General features: G+C 47.9%; 1 protein-coding gene across 2 annotated transcripts in view; it reads right to left on the bottom strand.

Moving 5' to 3' along the window:
* LOC144754879 (nucleolar RNA helicase 2-like) overlaps positions 1-14,563 on the bottom strand; it is a 650,789-nt gene that overhangs the window by 419,127 nt on the left and 217,099 nt on the right. The gene's annotated exons all lie outside the window — the stretch shown is intronic.

The following is a 14,563-nucleotide window of genomic DNA, read 5'->3' as shown; positions in this document are numbered from 1 at the left end:
CATCGACGATCAGGCCTTGTGCGTCGAAAAGGCCACGCGGCACTACTCGACGTCCTGCTCAAGAAAACTGGAACAAGAACTCGGCACCGATCGAAACAATACCGACTACCCCGAAGGCCTTTTGGCCTTTCGAAAGTTTCCGAACTTGAGTAAGAAAAGTACATCCGAACCCAATGGCGGAAAAAAACAATCTGAGGATGGAGAGGATGCCCATGCGCACTGTAGTCCAGGGGAGGAGCCACCTATCTCGTGATACTTCGAAGACTCTTCCAGGACAACAATGTGCAATCATCCGGACCCAACACTAGGCGGCGATCTATGCATAAGATGTGAATTCAGCAGCCCACATGCCTCGAACCTCTATTTTCAATTGAAAACCTATGAGTAAAATGTCTGCCTTCTGCGCAGTCCCAGTGTATTTGTGTACATTCATCAGCAGTACCTGAAATATCTCTTTAAAGTGTGTATGACAAAGTGCTTTGTTTTCCTGTTCTATTTTTTTTTCACCACGGGGGTACAGTGAGGGAATAAAAATACCACCACTTGTTAGTTAAAGCACATACAATCTGCAGAAACACGGTATTAAGCGCTATAAGAAAGCACGTTGCTGATATTAATATGTGCTGAGGGAGCTCCACGCATAATGTGTGAGAGTTTGCTTCACTCCTCGGGGGCCAGGTGTCCGAGTTAAGCTGATTGTTGTCTCATGTGTGAGTGTGCCCCACACACAGATGGGGGATCTGACGCACTCCTGCAGGATACTCTCATACAAAAGTGAAGTCTGACACCACAGAGAGAAGGGCGGGGCACTGATCAGGGTGAGGGCTGGCGAAAGTGTGGGTGGCACAGTGTGCATGGGCATGCTTCGGGTTCGAGGTGCTGCATGCAACACTTTTTTAGGTCTCGCCTGCTAATACGCTTGCGCATTGCTGGCGAGATATAATGGGGCTTATCCAGAGCTTAACCAAAGTGGCGATTTCATGCAGTGCACGTGGACACAAGCACACGCATTTCCCCACATGAAAAGCCATCAGCCTCCCTCCCACAGGCTTCCCCAGCGTGCGCAGTGCACGCTGGCCTCACTTCTCCTCCCCCCTAATTGCTTTTTTTCACGGCCGCCAGGCCGTGAGCTACATCAAAGGGTTCGGCTCCCCGCCCCCTGCTTCACGGACCTTTCTCAGGCCACCAGCCTGTTTCACCCAAAACTATTGATGCCCACCGTTCCTGTCATCCATAGAAAGCGTTTTATTTTCGTTCGGAGATGTTCTTGTATTATATTGCCAATGCTTTTTTTTAAACTTGTTACTTTCACCATGGTATAGACTCTGCTACCACTGGACAGCACAATGCGGGCCTCCTCTCGCCGTGCTTTAATTAAACAGCAAACAGGCGACCAGCCTCGCAACATCTCTGTGTACGGTGATAGAAGTCACAAGCACATTGTCATGTGACCACTCTCTCACGTTCCCTCATTCTCCAGCTGCCTCAGTCTGCCCTGTCTTCCTCATCCTCCCTATGCTCTGGTAATTGTTTTAATCTCATGTTTCCTCAGCTGACAATCTTTAGATTAATAGGATGTCATACTATCACACTTCATTTCTAACACTTGTTTTTTAAACTTTTTTTGATTTTTCGCCTTCATGAATTAAATTTCATTTTAGGATCCCCGCTGAAAAACAGTATGTAATTAAAGGTCAAGGTTCATTGTGAGGCCGGAAAATAATCACAGACGCATTCTATATTTTTTATACACTTTGTGCGAGTTTGTCACACTTTTTATATTATTCTATGTTATAAAATATTTGTAACTCTTATTTCAAAATGTGTGACCCTATATCAAGGAATGGCCAGTCTATAAGCAATCCCCCATTTCCTCACCACATACACTTGCCAGACTTCTCTGGGAAGCTCACATTGCGCGGCTCATTGCAAGCACTAGCTGCTTTTAAACTACCTGTTCCTGGGTGAGGTGCATGGAGCAGAGGGGCTGGGGGCTTTGGGGGATGGAAGCTGTTGCTAAGCAGCTATACATATGCTAATGTGACCACTTTTCGGGTCTGTATGTGCTTTGGCTGGAGAGAGCAGTGTCATGCAGGCTAAGCCAGGTAAGGCTTTGTTTTGTATACTTGCGTCCTGCTCTGACTTGACCTCTCAGTTCGTCTTCATCAAGCAACAAATAAGTAGCAATTCACGGAAACCCAAGTATCTTAAAATGCAAATTCTTTAAAACGTTAAGCACAATGCAGGAGCACACCAGTAAAGTGTAAAACGAGTTATTTTCCCTGCAGTTATTATGTCTCTTCAAAAGGGAGACATGTGAAACATGTCCAAACGCGCATACTTATTTACACATTATCTGTATGTCAAGTTTAACGTTTTTTTTTAGCTTTATTAATCCAGCTATCAGCAAACAACAAATTGCACATTCATGAACTGTACATATATTGTGGCAGTAACCCAACATAATTTCTTGGCCTTTCATCATGTATGATTTACGTGTTATCTGGGGTCATTTGAGCACGAGCACTAGTACAGATGGGAGGAAATAAATAACTAACAAAAGCCCTCTGCTTGCATGCTACTTTCGCGGCTCCTTTGATGTGCGTCCATTTCCCACCAGCCACTTAGCCACTTTGTGTGCGCGCGCCGCCTCTGCTGGCACGCGCCGCCTCTGCTGCCAGGCTTCAGCACAACAGGCTGCACACCCCCTCACCCCCAGTCACTTCATCCGCGCCAACTTTACACGCGCTCTGCAGGTCATAAACAGGACCATCTGCTCCACTCCCAGCGCTGCATGACCGTCTTCAAAGCAAGCTTGTAACACGTGCTGCCCTCAGACGTTCCAAGACACACTTTTCATGCTTCTGAGGTCGATAACATGAGCCCCGTTGCATTGACACACACTGCCCTCACAGTGCCACCACATTATCACTCAGCGCCACCACATTACCACTCAGCGCCACCACATGATCACTCAGCGCCACCACATGATCACTCAGCGCCACCACATGATCACTCAGCACCACCACATGATCACTCAGCGCCACCACATGATCACTCAGCGCCACCACATGATCACTCAGCGCCACCACATGATCACTCAGCAGCACACATGATCACTCAGCAGCACACCACAGCACCACTCAGCAGCACACCACAGCACCACTCAGCAGCACACCACAGCACCACTCAGCACCACCACAGCACCACCACAGCACCACTCAGCACCACACCAGCATCACTCAGCACCACACCAGCATCACTCAGCACCACACCAGCATCACTCAGCACCACACCAGCATCACTCAGCACCACACCAGCATCACTCAGCACCACACCAGCATCACTCAGCACCACACCAGCATCACTCAGCACCACACCAGCATCACTCAGCACCACACCAGCATCACTCAGCACACCACAGCACCACTCAGCACTACCACAGCACCACTCAGCACCACCACAGCATCACTCAGCACAACCACAGCATCACTCAGCACCACCACAGCATCACTCAGCACCACCACAGCATCACTCAGCACCACCACAGCATCACTCAGCACCACCACAGCATCACTCAGCACCACCACAGCATCACTCAGCGCCACCCCAGCATCAATCTGCACAACCATTCAACAACAACTAGTTCGAATATGTTCTCTCAATGGTTCAAGCTTTATTACAAATGTCACAAAAAGATGTTAATATTTCACTTCTGTTCTTGGATTTTCGTCACAATAAAATACACTGAACATAATCTTCACAAAAGTTATTTACAAAAGTTTAAGGTATTGCCATTATAAATTACAATCACTTTTATTTAAGTATTATTTAACAAAAATTAAAAGCCATTGTTATTTGTTATATCAATACATCTTAGTCACGTAAATACAACATATGTTGCATTACAAATGCTATAGGTGTCACATTTGCGAAAGTTATAACTACATTACAATTTGTCATATCAATACATGTACATGTTTAGTATTTCCCTGACGTACATTTAATAATGCTATAGGTGTCACATTTGCAATTCCTAACAAAATTCCCATTTATAATAACAAAATTAATACATTTGAAATTATAAAAACAAACTTAAAATAAAAAACTATTACATTTACAAGACCAATAACTCAAACTTTTCTAATGCGAGACCTATTGCATTTCCAATGCTTGTTTTATTTACATGCATAGCTATTGTACAACATTCACCCTGTTAATAAACAGGGCCGGGACACAGGTCTGACTCTTCCTTATAAATTAACTTCGGGTGTAAATTGGCGCTGCATTGACTCCTATGCCCCCTCCCCCTGCCCCCCCCCCCCCTTCTGTGACTCCTCCTCACAGCTGACACCTCTTGAAGGTTCTCTGAAGCTCGGATTTTACACACCAGTGAATTCGGATTAATCGGAGGACGGGGGTGCTTTGGTGATGCTCACGGCTGCAGCCATGTGGCTGTTTTTTTCAGTTTTATATAGCTTGAAGCCTCGAACTCAGGCGGTACATGAGCACCAGTTACATTACACAAGGACACATTCATCTTTTGTTGGCACGGGGAGAATAAGTGATTTGCTCAGAATCACAGGATGTGGAGGCGACGCCCACACTCGAAGCTGGTTTTCCCAGCTCCAAAGTCGGCAGCTCCGCCCGCTAGGCCACATCCGCTCACATCTTCTATTACGATTCGTTCGCATTAAACAGTATGATAACTATTTCCCTCCAACACTTTACCGTAATGCGGACTTCTTTTCACCCCACGTGAGGCTGAATGAACAATATTCTTAGACCTGTTCATGCACACAGTGGGGCACAGCACTAGTGAAATGTCACTGATGGTTGTCTGCAAACTTGAGTAGCTTGTGTTGTGTGTGCACAAGACGTGCTACCTTCTCACATGGTCACACAATAAACCACGGACCCCATCCCTGCACCCCTGAGTCTGCGCTTGAATAGACGGATCTGAAACTTCCAGGGGTTCTCACGCTGAGGCCCAGTCACCGACTGAAGGGACAATGTGAGGGCAATGGGTAGAATGTGAGGAGGGGGCAATGGGTGGAATGTGAGGAGGGGGCTAAAGGTGGGGGCCGGGGCAATGGACGCAATGTGAGGAGGGGGCTAACGAGACGTGAGAGAGGCAACGAAAAAGAGCAGAGGGTTCATGCGTCTGCCAGAGTCACCCGAGAGCCCCCCGCGGTTGCTGCTTCTAGCCGCTTTAATCCCTAAGAGATAAACAGAACAAGTCCTTGTTATTTACGGGCCCACCAAGTACCACGAATGTGGCACGAGAATAATATATAGAATCACTTTCACAGCCGTCAGGTCTAACTTTACCGTAGTGTAAACTTCTAGTGCATTGACCAAGACGCTGTGTTTGTGCATACACTTCCTTGGGGGATGTATACACATGTGTAAGGTGTAAGTGGCCGGCGGCCGCGCTCAAATGTGTATTCGGAACACTGGATTTCGAACAGTTTGAGAAGAGTGCTTTTAGTCAAAACTTTTTCTAACGAGAAACTGCTGCAAACACTAAAACTACATTGCTTTTTTAGGAGCGCTACCGCCCCAGCAATCACAACAACTCGTTTCTATTTAGCTTCCAGTAAGCAGGCCCGGTTCTAGCGGGTGGGCCGGGTGGGCCCGGCCCACCCAAAGATGAGCCTGGCCCACCCAAACAGGAGCCTTGGCCCTCGCAGTGAGGGCTTGAAGGCAGGCGCAACGCGCAGGTCGTGTGTGTCAGCCCGGGGAGACAGCTTCCCGGGCGCACACACACACAAACAGTTTAAGATTATCGCAGCCGCACCAAAGTACTTAACAGGTCTTTAAAAGACCATTAACATGTTAATTAGGCTTTGTTTACTTTTTTCACCCCTTCATCTCTGCATGGTGAAAGGGGACAAATCCTTTCTTTGACAACGGTAACCTTTGGTAACCTTTGCCTACTGTCCTGCTGCATTGATATTTCTTTTTCTATGCAGCGCAGCGGCAAGTGGTCTGTTTATTCCTAGTCACCCCCTGACCCCTGCAGCTGCTTATCACATAAGGCTGTGACACGAAATATGACTAATGGAGTAGGTAAGAGAATGTGTTACAAAAAAAATTTATTTTTAAAATCTGCACAGGGCCAGCAGGACACATATTTCGTATGTGCTTCATTTAAACAGTTTTTAGCATTTCATCATAGCCGATGCTGGTCAACAATAAAACAATACAAAATGGCAATATCCAGATAAAGTTGGTGATTAATGATCCTGCTTTAGAGCAATCGTTTGTCTGTTAGTATTTTTTAGATGCAGACGCACTGTATTTGATGTGGATAGCTCAGTGGGTTACTGCCTTTGTCACAGAGATCCTTGTGTTACTTCAGAAGTTACAATCCTAACAAGAGGCAGTGAACAATGAACTGCCACCAAAGAGCTGCAAACAAACATGAATGGTATAATTAGAACTTCGCTTTTTTTGTTTTGTGATATAGTTAGAACTTCCCTAGTCTTTTCATTATTCTAATGTTGCTAAAATGAGTATGTTTGGGCAGATATACATTTTTATCAGTAAAGCTGACCCCCATGGAATACTCTTTAAATCCTAAGGTTGTGTTTCCCCAGACCAAACCCTCTTAAAATATACTACACCAGAATGGATGACCTATGATTCCTATACCTTGTAATCCTCATTGGCTTATGTGACATTCCCTGTAGACTGATTTACATACTTGCATGATTCATTGTCTCTGTAAGTGTGTGTGTGGTGTAAAGTACTGACACACACTACATTGATATGAGCAGCGTTATACAACAAATTAAATGCATATGAGAGAGGGGATACGTAAACATGAGGGGCGCTGGTGGAGGGTGCCAGTGAGGGAATCAGGGGAGGAGGTAGTGGGAGGGGCTATGGAGCGATGAGGGGCACTGTTGGAGGATGACAGTGAGGGAATCCGAGGAAGAGGTCATGGGGTGGAGGGGGAAGCTAGGGAGAGATGAGGGGCACTGGTAGAGGGTGGTAGTGAGGGAGTCTAAGGAGGAGGTCATGAGGGGGATGGGCTACAGAGAGATGAGGGGCGCTGGTGGAGGGTGGCAGTGAGGGAATCCGAAAAGGAGGTCATGGGGTGGAGGAAACTAGGGAGAGATGAGGGGCACCGGTGGATGGTGGTATTGAGGGAGTCTGATGAGGAGGTCATGAAGGGGAGGGGCTACAGAGAGACGAGGGGCACTGGGGGAGGGTGGCAGTGAGGGAATCCGAGGAGGTGGTCATAAAGGGGAGGGGCTATGGGGGAGATGAGGGGCACTTGTGGCGTGTGGCAGTGAGGGAATCCGAGGAAGAGGTCAATAGGGGGGCATGGACGGATGAGGTACACTGTTGGAAGGTGGTAGTAAAGGCATTTATGGAGAAAGAGGTTTTTGGTGCAGCGCCAAAAAAGACTTTTGCATCAGCGTTGAAGCCGGCCCTGTCATGGCCTTTCTGTTTTTGTTTATTTAATTAGCAGTCGGGCCATAAGGGCCACTGTGGAACATACTTTAAAGTGCGTGCTAATTATATTTATTGCTCTATTCAAAGTTTTAAGTATGAAGGTGATTTTACTAATGTTTTTACCGGGAGATGGTGCCTGACATGGGGCGGGGCCCAAGGTCATCTTTGAGATAAGGTGCACTGGAGAGGAATAGTGGCTAATCAAGCTTGTAAGGGAGTGCGTTGAAGAGTCCGTGGTCAGGTGGAGGTAGTAATGAAGAGGGATTCTCCCTGAAGGCTCACAGAGAGGGAGCCAGAGAAGTGTCACTTGCCTGATACTCCCACCTCAGAAACCTCCTCTTCCCATCAAAGGAACATTACATAGAAAAAACACTTTTTGTGAGTCATAACATTAAAAAGAGATTTGGAAAAGAGTGAGTTTTACTGGGCCTTGTAAGACTAAGAAGAGGTAAAGGAGGGCCCTGAAGCAGGCCTGCCTAGACATATATGCGACAAATCGAGCCCGCAGTGGCCCACCCAAATGCGTCCTTGGCCCACCCAATTAAAAATTCCTGGAGCCGGGCCTGCCAGTAAGGCTTTTTACTGCTGCCCCTCCCCCAAAATAAAACAAGGGCTTGAGTGGTAAGCATAATTTGCAGTAGCCAGAGTCGAAGAATTTATAATGATGGGGAAACTCGACTGCTTGCAGATTTCACCTGAAATAGTTTGCAAGCACCGTTGGTTCGTTAAACTCACATAAGCCAGTGTTGATGTTACCCCCTGTGTTAGGTGAGAAGCCACACAACCGGCAGGGTCACCCACGTAGCAGCAGGTAAACGACAAGGCCCGATTCGTGCAAGACAGCTTTACACCATGTCACAAAGCAGGCGTAGTCAGTGGGCACAATGACAACCAGCTGGACAGCCTTATTTTGCCGTTTTCTGTGTGGATACACAGCCTGCAGGCCATGCTCCAGATACCAATAAAACGTTCCACAATGCATTGGGCAATCTGCTCTGGCTCTGAAGTGTTATTGGGCCGAAACCTGTGGGTAGGGGTCTGGTTCTCTCGCCCTAACTGCTCTACAACTTGCGCAAGATAGAATTGCATATTTGCAATTCACTTCCCACAGTCAAGGCTTCCATCGTGCACGTACTTTCATTTGGGAGTGAAAATGCAATAACCCTATGTTACTCCGAGCTTCCTTTGCCAGTATACAAGTAACCTGGAAAAATAAAGGATATTATGAGCTCTGCAGTCAGTTGATGAACCTCCCCCGCTTCTGTGCTACAGCGACCACTTCAAGGGGAGAAAGCATGTAGCAGGGGCCTCATTAACAGAGCGCGTCCAGGGTGCCCCTCGGCACCCACCCTGCTGACTAATAGGCTGCATTCTCACTGCTGCAGTGACCATATCGATCGCTGCCAATGTTTGCACTGGAAACACACAGACGTACCTATAGAATATTAACAGCAAAGGGCGTGTTTTTTTCAAAATGGCACTGGAGTCGTTTATACATGTGAGCTCTATGTCCATGGCAATACTTGGGCTATTTTTTTTTAATCGTAAACCAGAATCACTTACGCGAAATGAAAGCCTTTGATGCAGCAGGGGGCGGAGCGGATCCCTTTGAAGTGAAGCTGCTAGCGGCACCACGCTGGGGAAGCAACAGATGGCTGGCTTTGATGTGGTGATGCGAGGCAGAGTCCCTGCCCATCAGGTACCCAGCACCTGTATTCTTTCCCTAACCTGTTCCATTGTTTCCACACTCGGCACCACTCTGCCCTACCTGTGATAGAAGCGCGTGCACGGGACACATGCACTTCTGGAAATCCGCATTTTTTGAGAGCTTAGTTTAGCTCTTAGTTTAGCCCCTATAGTCTCGTCCTATTCATTCCTTGCGGGATGGAATAGGACGAGACCTAAAAATGCATTTTCGGCAGTGGCGAAGCGATCAAACCATGGTTCGCCCTATTCGCGGAACAGACCCTGCACCGACGCTGGGCGTAACTACCATGTGATACACAAAGTGTTGACCACTACATTTGTCCACTCTGGCATTTTAAGAAACCTCAAAGTGGAAAGCCACCAGAAAAATTCTTTGAGGGTCTAGCTACATCTGAGATGCAGAACCTCCTGGCATATGATGCACGACCCCACCCGCCCACTTTGTTGCAGTACCACATAGTGGTGGTGGTGTTGGTGAGCACTTGCATTAGATTCCCTTTGATGGAGGGTAGGAAAGCTTTCAACACCAAGTGGAAGGCTCTACGCTCCAGAAGACTGATATGGAGCTGGGCCTCCAGTGGACACCAAATGCCTCTGATCTTCACCTCGCCAAGATCCCACCCTAATCCAGAAGTGATGCATCGTTCACCACTGACTTCTCGGTAAGCTAAGTAGAGGGGTCCTGCTGAAAACCCAATCAGTCCTGCAACCACCACTGCAGATCTCTTGCAGTCTCCGTCAAAATCCAGACTAGATCCAAACAATCCTCCTGGTGTTTTCCCCATTGCGACTTCTGATCCCACTGCAGAGCCTGCATATGCCATTTGTCATGCTTGCGTAGTAGCATGCTGTCAGCCATCAGTCCCACCACCCTCACAGCCATCCTCAATGAGATATGGGGCAGAGGGTGAATCCTTGGGATCATAGCATAAATATCCTGGACTCGCTGGTCCGGGGAGGGCGGAGATTAGATACATAAATGCACTGTGTCCAGCATGGGTAAGATGAAGGGGAGAGTCTGCGAAGGAGTCATTTGTGATTTCAGCACGATGATAGTGAACACAAACAAAGAATGTGGAGAGGTTCACTGTAGTGTAGAGGTGGGTGGCTGATAAAGCCACCTCAAGCAGTCAGTCGGGGGGATGGGGTGGGGTTGAAGGAGACTACAGCAAATTAAAAATGCTTGTGGCCTACCAGAATGCCTGTGGGCCTGCAGGTTAGCAATGTAGAAATTAGGGTCCTGCAGGTCCAGCATTACCAACCATCTTCCAGGGTCTAGGGCAGACAAGACCTGGGCAAGACATTGAAAAACGGGACAGAGGCCCTGGTTCTTTTTTTGCCACAAGGATTTAATGGAAATAACAACAACTAACTTCTGGTGCCAGGACCCGTTCTATGGCTCCTTTGGCCAAAAGAGCATTACCTTCCTGCTGCAAGAGGAAACAAGCATTTGCAATGCAATAGGTTGTGCATTTACGCAAGTTTAAGCTATTGGCATTGTAAATAACAATGACTTTTATTTATGTTTAAAAAACGCAAACAAAAATAAAAAGCAGTGTCATTTACAATGCCAATAGCTTAAACTCGCCTAAATGAGAGACCTGTTGCATTGCAAATGCTTTATTTCTGAGGAGCATGTCTCGTCAAAATATTCAAAACTCTTCAGTGGTCTCAAACTGATGGACACAAGACGCAACATTGTTAGGTTGTGGGGCAGTAAACAGTTTTCTACTTGGTTTCCTTGTGTATTATTATAAGCTGGTGCATGTCCATAGACCGGGTGGTGTACTCCAGTCATGGTTGCACTAGAAAGATCAGCAAGATTTGGGGGAACAATGGAGCAAAGTCCATGGACTGCATTAGGGCCCCTTTTACTTATGTCAGAATTACAATTCAGGGCGCGGCCAAGCAAGATAGTCACGTAGATTGCTCCTCGTGGAGCTCCCGCCAGCTAATACCTATCCTGTAGTAATCCTGCGGCATTCGTTGCCACAGATGCTGACAAACATGACATAACCCCACACTGAATGACCTGGTGTGCAGCCATAGCAGTTAAGGCAGCCAAGTAGCAGCAGAGTGCACAGAGCAACAACCGATGGTGCAGGCACGGACATCCAAGACCTGTGAGACAGGCCAGGCGTGCAGTGCGGTCGGCCCCTGGAAGCTGCTCTCGCTCGGAGCGTTCCTGAGAGGGCTGCGAGGCATAGGAAAGTGAAAGCTCGCGCACAGAACTTCAACCGATGGAGATGTAAGACGAGTGAGACATGCCAGGCGTGCATTGCGGTAGGCCCCTGGAAGCTGCTCTCGCTCAGAGCATTCCTGAGAGGGCTGCGGGGCATAGGAAAGTGAAGGCGCGCCATGAGCGCATTGTGCAAGCCATACAAGTACACATCGCCTGTCCGGGCGCGTGCAAATCTCCTGTCCCCCTTCCTAACAAAAATCGACGACAATAGTCTCACCAAGTGAGCAGCGCAGGCGCTGATTAGCTAGGCAACACCTAAAAATGGCCCTCCTGCAGAAAATGTCAGATCTTGCCTCCGATACAGTGGCAATGTGCCAGCAATGGCATGCTAAAGAGGTCTGGGGTGTTGTAACAGGAGAGGTGGAAGACTGGGCTGCACTGTGCTTTTGGCCCTCTCCTGTTGGCACTGCGGCCATGGCCACAAAAGGACTGGAGTGATTGGTGCAGCAGCTGAGACTGTTGACTATATTGGAAGCTCCTACCATAGCCCCGGAGGGGGTAAAATTGTTGATGCAGCTGAGAGTAGAGACACGTGAGAATGTACTGTGGCCATCCTATCTTTGAAGCGCTCTAGAGCAGAGTGTGCGTTCCCTAATGGGATAAGATGGGTGTAAAAGTGGGTTTCTTTTGCAGTAACCCCCCTCCCACACTTTTTGCCAGATTTCTGATGTACTTTGACCAAGTGTGTTCAGAGTCCCTGCCAATCAGGTACCCAGCACCTGTATTCTTTCCCTAACCTGTACCATTGTTTCCACACTCGGAACCACTCTGCCCTACCTGCGAGTCCTTAGGTAAGGTTACCTATGGTACCAAGGGAATGGTAGCCAGGGAAAGGCCTCTCAGGGCTGCAGCATGTATTATGCCACTCTCAGAGACCTCTCACCACAAACATGCACCACAGCCATTGCAGCCTGCAGGTTTTGGTGCAGCTAAAAGTGAAGAGTCGACGTGGCACACATCCTGTGTGCCATGCCTGCCCAGCACTGGATTACGCCTAGGTAAGTCACCCTTAAAGCAGGATGCACTATCTCTCATGTGAGGACCTATCTGCAGGCCCTGTATTGCCCATGGCAATTCTTAGATATTATAAGTGCCCACTAAAGCCATACTAGGTATACGGACTCAAAATTGGTCATTATGAGCTTCGCACCCTATTGTTTTTACTGAATCCTGGGATGGTTGTTATCAAACATCTCAGAATAATAAACCTGCACTGATTCCAGTGTCAGATTTATTATTCCCTGCATTCACGGGTCCCTTCTAGAGGGGACCCCTGAATCACACCAGACTCTGGTGCATTTCTGACTGGTGACCACCAGTCTACCACCATGAGACAAGTTTCTGGACCCCTGGGATGGGAGTCTTCGCTCCCAGGGCCCAGAAACAAAGTCTTTCCTGGGCAGAGGTGTTCACACATTTCCCCAGATCAGGAAGAACCATTTGTGACAGGAGAGCTTCAAGGCATTACCGCCTTTGCAAAGTGAGCCCCAGCCTCTCCTGCTATCAGGAGCAGGCACTCTTCCTGTCTCACCGACTTTTCGGCAGGAAGACCGGTGGAAGAAACTAGTTCAGCTCAGAAGGTGTGGCCGCCTCTGCAGCCCCACCCCTCAGGTGGGGGAGGCGAGATGAAGCCCACTATTCAGTGCCCGCCATGTTGCAGATGACAGGTACCCTCCATTTAGGGTTAGCAATTGTGCTTACTCCCCCACATCGGGTGAGCACACCAAGGGTAGATAGATAGATAAATTTACTTTTATTTGATTTAGTTTAAATCATAAAAGCGTGGGGCAACCACCAATATACACAATGTGCAAGGACGATTATATCAATGCATTAATTAACATAAATCTCAACAAATTTACTAAAATGAATATATCAATGCATTAATTAACTGGAGTCTCATTAAAATTTGCAGTAAAGCATAATCACACCAAGGGCGTAGTCACCCTAAGGTCAGTAGCGCACTGGCTACCAATCTTGAGCCCCCTACAATGCCCCCTAAATTTAATACTTAGGGGGCAGCCCTGAACCAAGAAGGCAGTTCGCCACAACCTAAGAACATTGGAATCCCCAAGACATCCCAGCAGTGCAGACTCCAGACACATCTGACTTGGCCCCAGCCAAACCGGCCTGCCTGCAGCTCCAAAGAAAACGACTGCTCCAAAAAACATCAGCAACTTCCAGACTTGGTGAGGACTGATCCCCTACGTCAACAAAGACTTAAGCCTCCAGAGGACAGTGGCCCTGCTGACAAAAGAAGATCCAGCCCCTGCGGAACCAAGAAACCCTGCTACAGGACTTACCTCTGCATCCCTCGACCACGACTGGTGTCCCTAGGGTTCAGCTATCATGTAGTGGTCCCCCAGCGGTTCTGACCTCCAAATTATCGTTTGGTGTCACCTCCAAGGTTTGGTGTCGATGCCTGCAGACTTCACGAGAACCTCAATCCCAAGCGGCCAGCCCGGTAGGCAGATTCCAGACGTCAAAAGGCACCCATCCAGTCTCCGAACCGGAGTTCTGGTGACCCCATCCCAAAGTGTCCTGACGTCAAGGGACATCTCTACGTACCTGCCCAGCTGTTGGTTCCTACAGGAAGGCTTTCTGGACCCAGCCTGCACCGAAATCCAAAACCAGGAATCTCTATAGGATTGCATTGGGCTACTGTGACCTCCTAAGCCCTTTGCTTCCAGCCGACCCTGCCCCCTTTGCTCGGACTTTAATCCCAGGAGCTAGACTCCCAAGACCAAGTGGCCAGCTGTGAGCAGCCACCAACCGAGGTGCCCCCAGCCCCATATGCCAACCCTAGCACCATGCACTCTGCACCACGCCGCATTGTCACTGGTGGTGCCCCATGAGTGCCAACCTGAACCTTGCGGAACCTTGGTTCTAACCCTAAAACTCCTTACCCATAATGGTTTACTTGCAAGCAAACCCAACATTTCAGTTTTCTCCATAGGATTGTATGGTGGGTTTTCTCTGATAAAAAGTGTCGAACTGTTTTTGTACTGCAACAAAAGTAACTTAGTGCCTTTCAAAGAGAAAACCGATTTACTGATGTCCTGTGTTGCTTAAACTGTGCTTGCAGTTTGTTTCATGCTAAACTAGAAAAGTATTCTAAAAGTAATATGAAAGTAATTCCAAGTGTTT

The sequence above is a fragment of the Lissotriton helveticus genome, chromosome 5_1 (assembly GCF_964261635.1).
Source record: "Lissotriton helveticus chromosome 5_1, aLisHel1.1, whole genome shotgun sequence".
NCBI classification, from domain to species: Eukaryota; Metazoa; Chordata; class Amphibia; order Caudata; family Salamandridae; genus Lissotriton; species Lissotriton helveticus.
This window is presented reverse-complemented; position numbering and strand designations above follow the sequence as displayed.